Source organism: Lygodium microphyllum, chromosome 2, assembly GCF_053477565.2.
Source record: "Lygodium microphyllum isolate KBCC chromosome 2, Lygodium_microphyllum_v1.1.10, whole genome shotgun sequence".
In the NCBI taxonomy this organism is placed as follows: Eukaryota; Viridiplantae; Streptophyta; class Polypodiopsida; order Schizaeales; family Lygodiaceae; genus Lygodium; species Lygodium microphyllum.
In genome coordinates this window covers 176,953,771-176,960,729 of record NC_141136.1, presented here as the reverse complement: position 1 = coordinate 176,960,729, position 6,959 = coordinate 176,953,771, and the positions used below count along the sequence as shown (strand labels likewise).

The 6,959-nt window shown below is 43.0% G+C and overlaps 1 pseudogene across 1 annotated transcript; it reads left to right on the top strand.

The window, feature by feature from the left end:
* The first annotated feature begins 262 nt into the window (after positions 1–262).
* Positions 263–6,719, top strand: LOC148040649 (uncharacterized; annotated as a pseudogene). Its single transcript, XR_015695074.1, has 13 exons — positions 263–414; positions 1,064–1,462; positions 2,115–3,005; positions 3,113–3,216; positions 3,304–3,455; positions 3,525–3,866; positions 3,958–4,173; positions 4,257–4,397; positions 4,481–4,594; positions 4,688–4,806; positions 4,971–5,114; positions 5,200–5,422; positions 5,568–6,719. The product of XR_015695074.1 is annotated as an uncharacterized LOC148040649 (transcript).
* Positions 6,720–6,959: the final 240 nt, after the last annotated feature.

Genomic DNA, 6,959 nt, shown 5'->3' with positions numbered 1-6,959 from the left:
CGGTCAAATATGACTTTTGTTCACAAATTGTGAACCTTCAACCTCAAAACTATGGTCCTTCTCTATGAACAGGACCAAAATCATCCATAACCCGAAAAACAACAAAAATAATAATTTAAAAACATCACATAGCTGCACGTGTAAACAAGCCGGCCAAAAAGCTCACTACAATTTGCTCGCTCTAAGACCCCTAGTGGCTAAGTATTTCACATAAAGTCAATCTCAAAAGATAATCTGTATAGTCTTGGCTAATTAAGATCATTGGAGAGAGTCGCCAGCACGACGAAGGAACAGACTTGGGCAGCAAGTTTCCAAAGCCTATTATAAATCGATCCTCTCCTCATCAATTACACCCCTCACAGCGCCATGGCTGATCAGTATGCAAGGCGGCGTCTTCTCAAGGACTTGCAAGAGGTAACGACATGGCTGCATCAATTGCTGCATCATAATTACAATCGTAGAAAGAGAAAAGCACATAATCATAATGGTTTATAGATGGGCTGATGGGCTTACATGGCTTTGATAGAATGGTTAATGGAGGTGGGTCTGTCTAACAACATGGTATGCAGGTTTGGTATATAGTGGGATATGTAACAGAGGACAGAACATGAGAGAGAGAGAGAGAGAGAGAGAGAGAGAGAGTGTGTGTGTGTGTGAGATTGGATATGGCCTGCAAAATCACCATAGAAGAGAGTGAATGAACCTTTAAGTACATGTGACTGCAGCTTGTAGACTATGGCAGCACATGTAGGGGATAAAGAACGGACAGAAGCAAGGTGATCTAACTTATCTAGGCATGAAGGTTCTAGCATACAATAGCACACGTGCGGCACATGTCGGAGAGAGAGCACCATCAGTGTTCTAATCATATATGGCATGCAGCTTCTAAGATATATTTGCATGTGTGAGACACAAAGCACAGTAGACATGTAAGGAGAGCAAAATGAACCTTCTAATAGGACATGGTATGTAGTTTCAAAGATAGAGTAGCGCATTTAGGAAACACAGAGTAGAGTACATGCAAAAGAAAGCAAATTGAATAGTGTTGTGATATGGCAAGCAGGTCTTAGCAAACCCTCTTCCCAATGTGGTGGGGAGGCCTTTGGAGGAAAATATATTCGAGTGGCACTTGAATGTGAGAACAGATCAGGAAGAAGGAGGGGAGTCGCAGCAGCATCATCACCGTCATTGGCATGATCAAAGCCTTGCTAGTGCAGGGGCCTTCCATTTGAAGCTTTTGTTCCCACCCACCTACCCATGCGATGGCCCTTCCATCTTGCTGGGCTCCCCCCTCCCACATCCCAATGTCTCCTTCGATGCCGCCATCACTGCCTGGAAGCTCTCCCTCTGGGATTGCATCCCTGGATTCAAGGGCTGGACCAGTGCCTACTCTGCCCAGAGCATCTTCCTCCAACTGCAGACCTTCCTCCTGCGCGAGGACTTGTTGTACAACAATCGCAGAGTAAGTGCTCCAATCCGGCTCCCAAATCCACTTCTTTGAGAATCATTAGATAGCAAGCAATAACAGCTTGAATCTCCTGCACTGTGTTTCTTTTAAAGCATTGGCATGGGTACTCTGTATAAGGCCCTACTAGAATTTGGTCAGAGTTACCACATCATATAGAGCTTGTAATGTGTCCTCATGTATGAACACTAGCAGTTTTGACATTTTCCCATGTGGAGAAATCCTGGGCCTTTCCCCTTTTTTACTCCTATAGTACCCACCACCATGGCCTTCTGTTCAGGAGGCAGCACCACCTAGCTAGGTGTGGTTGGGGGCAACAAGGGGGCTGCCCTGGGCAGCCCCCCCCTACCAACTGCATCTAGCTACATATGCTGTCCCTCCAGGCTTGCAAAAGCTCATGCTGTTGTCATAATTCACAATGTGGGAATTATAGTGGGAATTTGTCTAAAACTTCTCATGGTATAGGGCAGTACTTCATTTAAACAGACCACAATCATATCCTTACCTTGTGGACCTCCTGGTTCTCCAAAGCTTTTATAGCATGACAAAGTAGGGCAGATGTTGAATAAGAAAAACCAGAGGGCCACATCCATGCACAGTGATGCACTGTTGTTGACTACCTCCTAAGGCTTGTTGTGCATGTCTGTAGGTGGACAGAGATACAGCAATACAACTCGCAAATGATTTTAGGTGCTCTGCATGCCCCCATGAAGGCACCAAACCTTTCCCTCCTTTCCACTCAGAGGATGCATTCCAAGTGGCATTGAAACAAAGACAAAGACATCTTGTGTCAAGGCCTGTGATATCCCGGATTCTCCAATCTCTTAAGAAGCAATCGGAGCCTTTGCATGTATGGGATGAGGCCAGCAGAACTCATGCAAAGCCAAGCTCTGAACCAGCTCTGAAGAGCAGAAAAGTCAGTTCTGAAGGTGGATGCTCTGAACCATCTCCAAAGAACGACAAAGAAATCGATTCTGATCAAGGTGGACGGGAACTGGTGGTACATAAAAGGCGATCCAAGTATCCTCAACAAGGACTGCAGCCTGGGTCCATGTTGAGTCATGAATCATTAGCTCTACAAGAGCTTAATCTGGTCACTGAGAAGAGCTCAACAAGTTCTGGACACACAAATACAAATGAAACATATTTGAATGGTAAAAACAAGGATTCTGTGATCCAATCCACACAAGAAAGCAGCACAAATCCAGCAACATCAAATAGGCTAATAAGAAGTGCAAAGAAAAATCTGGCCAGAACCTTGAAGTGGAAAGAAGCTCGACAAGCTATAGAAGCTAGCATGAGTGTTGCAGCAGTTGCTCCATTACTCTCGCTTCCAAAGGATGCAAAGCAACCAGAATTTACTCAGGTAGGGGAGCCCAAAACTGTCACAAGCGCAACAGATGTGCAGCAGTCTGGATCAGTGACCCGCAAAGAAGCAACGCAGGAAGCCATGGGTGTAATGGGTAAACTGCCCCTAGAAGCTTTGACAATTATTGTTGCAAGGCTTGCTACAAGTGACCTTGCTTCCCTCTCTATGACAGTAAGCATCTTTCTCTTGCATCCTAATAATGATTGTGTGTTGCTAATCATTTCAAAGGATGTGCCATTCCTTTCAATCAAGACAAGACTCTTAATGGTCAAATGCAGTGCCATGGTTTGCGTGAGGTTTGCGAGGATGGCTTTGTGTGGAAGGAGATATTACATCGTCAGTTTCCAGCTACATCACTTGAGGCAGCTACAATGAGTGACTGGTGACTATAAATTTTGTTACGTATGAGCTAAAGTGCAAGCCCACATAACTGGATGTAAACCTAACTCCATGTTCCACTCAATTCCAGGAAACATGCCTACATACTAGAAAGCAGCAACATCATCGGCAGTCTGCAGTCTGCAGTGTTTCCACTCAAGGGTTACTTACAAAGAGGATGTACTTGGTTATCCTATAACATTTACTGTCAATCCATTCACCCAAAGTGTCGATTACATTGAAGTACGTAGCGATAAACTTGAATTTCTGCAGTAAGATTGTGAATTGAGGTTAATTAAGGACTTCTTGTAGGTGAGTTTTGACCTCCTATCACAAACAGCCTATTATCAACAACATGTACGAACCACAGCAAATAATGAGAAATTTCAATTACTACTTCCTCTTTATATAAATGAAGATCACTTCGAGCGTGCCTTACCCCTGTTAAGGAAGACAGGTATGGCACTATGCCCAAGGCCCAAGGCAAATGGATTTCAACCTTACATGGTCCTAAACTTCATGCCCAAGCTTTTGAACACAATGGTGGTCCTAATATGCAATAAGGGTATAGCTGTCAGTGAACGAGCTACTGATGGGTTCTGTATGATTCATCGTTTGTTTCTTGCTCTATGTGACAAATTCAACTTGTGGAAGGTTTTTTTCTACATCTTTCTCAACCAGATTTTCTATTGACCAATGCATGATTGCTCTTACCCTCATGTTTTAATCTATGCCTTTTGATCAGGAGGTGGAGAAGCAGGTCTTAGGCTTTATAAGATCTGAGCAAGCTCGAAGTAAAGATCAATGCCCAAGCTTAGGGGATTTTATCAGTATGTTGACCGTTTGTTCAAGTAAAGAAACCAGCTGGTTGAAAGTAATCCGTCCATGGATAAGTGAACTGTTTGATAGAAGCATTCTATGGATCTGCAAGAGCCAACCTGACATTGCAGGAAAATTCAAAGTAAGAGCACAAGCAGGAAGCACAATGTAATCCTGTAGGGTGGTGAAATATGCACTCATCCAGCCCATATTTGCTGTTACCAGATAAATCCAAAGCGTGGAGGAGTTGATGAAGAACTTCTGCAAGCAAGTTGGAATGGTCATAAAGTTGGGCTGCGCCTGGCCATGTTTCACAGAGGCTTCTTGCAATTAGTTGCTAGACCCTCTGATGTATCCCTACACAAGGTTTGCAGAGAATATTCTAGTGTCCAACATTTCTAGTATCAAAGGGAGATTGTTTTCCAACTCAGCTCAGCATGCATGTGCAGGTAGCAATGGCTTATGATGCTCTCTATGGCATGGCTTCACTTCCCTTGAAGAAGCGAGTACAAGACTATTGGAGCAGAACTATGGCTGTTGACAGTTGGCCTGAATTTTTCAAGGTATTATTTAGGACATCCACTTCTTTGTTAAGCAGATTGCCTTTCAATTCTACAATCAGGAATGAATAAATGTAAATATTTTTATATTTGCAGTTTATTGGTCTTCAGCCTCCATCTAAGGAGTACATGACTGGATGGCTAAGGCAAAGCTGGATCAATTCCTTAAGAAAAGGATATCACAGGAACAGTACCAACTTTTCTGCTATTCATAGGTACTGTAAGGTTATTTGTCAACTTATGGATCTTATCATGGAGAGCACAGAGAAGTTGGTACAAACATAGTGTCAGCTTCTTTGCTATTCTAAGTTCTTTCAATTGTGCTCGTCAATTTATGGGAGAAAAAGCACAGCTAACAAGCTCCTTGTGGAGATGGCAGGCATGGTGTGTCCAAAATTTTGTTGAAGGGAGAGACTGTCTCACTGGGTGCATTCACAAAAGTTCGAATGCTCGAGAAGTGGCGTTATACAAACCATGTACAATATCTAGATGCATCCTGCTTGCTGTATGGGTTTGACAAGAGGTCAGAGATTCGTTGCTATGATTCATATGAGAACTTCTTCATTTCACAGAAAGAAAATGTGTTATATCTCATGACTTTGCGACAGGTTCACTAATGTGATCGATTATTGCAACCGATATAGTCGAGGCATAGTACATTCCGGAGATATTATCGACTATTCAGAAAATCAGGGAACACATCAAATAACAATCAATCTAAACAAGCTCGATGTCAGTGTCAAAGAGATGTATTTCACAATGAGTGGCTGGATGGGAGTTAAACTAAGGGATATATGCCTTCCATATGTCCAGCTAGTTGATGAAACAACGGTACATCTCTCTCTCTCTCTCTCTCTCACCCTGATGTACAATACTGCCTGCCCTGAATGCAACTTGTCCCTGGTGCTCTAGGAACACATGGATGCATGCACAGCATAGACCATTGCAAATAAAAAATGTTCTTGGTTATTTTCAGGGTAAGGAGCTCTGTGAATACCATCTTGAAGACAAAAATTTTGGCGAGCATCGATCTGTTGTAATGTGCTGTCTGTATCGCAATGAGCCGAATCATTCAGCAACCTGGAATGTAGAGGCAATTGGGCACCTGGGGGCTGGAGCAGCAGAGGATTACACACCTATCAAAGACTGGATCAGCAGAAGATTGCGGACTTGATAAGTTTTTCTGATCTGATGCTCGTTGATGTACGCAGTCGGATGCTATCAGTGGGCAGGTATACATCATCTGCTGCTGAACCCTCCATGTCCCTTGGAAGAAAAAGAAGACAGATAACTACTGATATACATCATTTTGTGACTGTCAAGTGAGGGTTGCATTCATCAATGGCATGCATTTGTACAACGAATAGAGGTTTTGAAAGGCAATCCACTCAAACGAACAAAAGCATGACCCTATTTTGAAACCATTGATTCCACCTCAAACAAACAGTGTTAAGGTGCCATGAGAACATGAGGATGCTCCCGTTTTGTGACCATTGATTTATCGGCTCGGGAGTTGTTTGCCAACATTGACATGACAAAGCAGCCAGGCAGGCACTGTCTTATATTTTTCTATGCACCTGTCTGCCATACAACACTCGCATGGTTATTAAGCTACCTGGGGTCCATCCCTATTCCCCACTAGTATGAGGACCTAGCCTGTGAGGCTTGCAAAAGGAAAGCACAAGATGAGCTTTATGTGACAGCACGTCACAGAGAAAACTGGAAAATACGTCCCAACCTGTCCTCATAACCCTGAATCTGAGCTTTAATCTCAATACTCCAGGACGGCATTGATATTCAAACTGGGTTACATGGGGCTGGTCAGCAGCGTTTCCTGCAGTTTTGCAAGCCCGGAAATGACAATCGTGTTTGCACGAGAGGGATTGGAAGAAGTAAAAGCTTAAAGCATTGTAATGGCAGACAAATATCCTTCGTGCTGTTCCGCTGGCTGAAACAACAGAGAGTATCGATCTTTCATCAGAACTTCAGACATCAGAACTATCAGACACATTTTCGATAGCAGATGTGAAAACCTTCAATTCAGAGTTTCGCAGGATTCTTGAACGAAAATGTATTTGCCATTTTAATAACTAAATTTTTGGAGAGTCCCAAGTTTTTAAACGTTCTTTAAATTTTGAAAGTTTTGTCGATTTTTTTGCAATTCATCTTATAGTGAACTTGGGTTTTTGGTGAACATTATATTCCATTGGCCAAAACCTTTCTCGACAACCGACTATGTGGCAATGGAGTTAGGGCCAAGTCGCATGCAGGTCAATTGGCTTATACACATCGCCATAGTTGCTGATGACATGCCCATGTTCTAATAGTGTAGACTATTACCCTACAAAAAGGAAACTCCATGTAGTGC